Source organism: Penaeus monodon, chromosome 14 (genome assembly GCF_015228065.2).
Source record: "Penaeus monodon isolate SGIC_2016 chromosome 14, NSTDA_Pmon_1, whole genome shotgun sequence".
Lineage (NCBI taxonomy): Eukaryota > Metazoa > Arthropoda > Malacostraca > Decapoda > Penaeidae > Penaeus > Penaeus monodon.
In genome coordinates, this window is record NC_051399.1 from 21,259,257 (window position 1) to 21,261,005 (window position 1,749).

The following is a 1,749-nucleotide window of genomic DNA, read 5'->3' on the forward strand; positions in this document are numbered from 1 at the left end:
GTTAGTATGTTAGTATTGTCAAGACAATTCATTGTGTGTTTGTGTATTATATGTTCAAAGATTTTGGAGATGATAGAGGTGAGGGAGATGGGGCGATAATTTGATGGGTCAGTCCGGTCACCTGCCTTGAAAAAAGGGGTAACGTGTGCACAATTCTGGTCAGGTGGGAGAGAGGATGTCCTGAGGGATTTTATGAATGTGATTTGGAGGATGAGAGCAAGGACAGGGGCACAGGTTGTGAGAAAAAGCAAGAGATTTTGTTGGGTCCAGTTGCTTTGTTTGTGTCGTGTTTCTAGCATTTTTTTTTTGTTCCGTTTGTCCTGATGTTTAGAGTCAGGATGGGGTGGAGGCTGTTTGGCATGTTTTCTTGTGTGAAGACTTAGTGAAACTGTGTGGTGAGTAAATGAGCTTTGTGTTCTGGCGGTGTCCTGTCTGCGCATCTTGAAGAACTTAAAGAAGTGTCTAAGGTTGTTTCATATATTGTCTGCAAGATATTGACTGATGTGTTTGTGTTCGGCTTTCTTTTTGTTTTGGCAAATATTTAAAATCAGCCCAATTCTCTGGTGACTGTGCATGTCTGTGGAGCCTCTGTTTTTTCGGTGTTGTCTGCATAGATCTCTGGAGAACCAGGGGATTGTGTACCTACTAGAAATCATTTTTTGCGGGATGTGTTTTTTGATGGATGTGTGTATGAAGTGTTTCAGTTGTCTCTGTAAGTTGTCATGGCCCTTATGATCAAGTCTGTGTCAGCTCTAGAATAGAGCAAAATAGGTCCTCATCTCCATTTCTGTCTGGTCAATCAACAAGAATGATGTCTTAGTCACTTAATCCTGGAACAACCACAGTGTTTGTTATATGGAGTGTGTTGTTTGTGAGGGAGAGATCTAGTGTGTGGGCAGTGGTTGAAGGGCCTCTGTTACCAGTGGGGCGTGTGGTAACTTGGGTTCGCATTGGTTTGAGTACTGTTTGCGTGAGTGTGAATGTATTTATGATGTCAATGAAGGTATTGTGTAATTGGCACCTGTTTGTGTGGGGGATAATGGGGTTTGGGATATCTGCATCAATAAGGTCGTAGAGGTCCAGTTGATGTCGGGGAAGTTGAAATCATCTGCTATCCAAATACGTTTGTCTGGATCAATGCGAGTGAGAGATGTGTGAAGGTTCTGTAAGTATTCTGTGTTGGAAGAAGGAGGTCTGCAGAAAGCAGCAAGCAAGAGTGATTTACAGTTAGAAATATGTAGTTGAATCCAGGTGATCTGTCAGTCTGTGTAAAGGTCTGGCCTGTTTAACAACGAAGTCAGGTTTGGTGGCGATGAGGACACCGCCACTCTCCCTATGTCAGTCAGTCTGTCTCTATGTATCACTGTCATACTATAAGGGGGAGGGAAGATTTCCACAGAGTCTATGACTGATGTCAACCATGCCTCTGTACCTTTTATGAAAAGGGGTAGAAGTGGAATGGGGGTGTGGGGCTGTGGAAGGGGGGGAGGAGTGAGGGTGGAGGTTTGGGGGGGGAGATAATCAGGTGGTGCAGAGATGCATAGGGTTTGAGGTCAAGGGAGTCATAAGGGGCCAGGACCAATGGGAGATGGCACTGAGTGGGAGAGTGAAGTTGGGGAGGTATGAGTGTTGAAGATGTCGAGTGTTTAGGTTTGAGGTGGCAGTAGTAGATTAGGGTGGAGTTTGTGGTGCAGAGGTTCCTGGAGTAGGGAGGTGTGAGTTGGTCGAAGGAGTTGTGATGTGAGTCGG

General features: G+C 45.0%; 1 protein-coding gene across 2 annotated transcripts in view; it reads right to left on the minus strand.

Annotated features, from left to right (window-relative positions):
- LOC119580973 (protein shisa-5-like) overlaps nucleotides 1–1,749 on the minus strand; it is a gene marked incomplete in the record, with an annotated part of 138,338 nt that overhangs the window by 127,027 nt on the left and 9,562 nt on the right.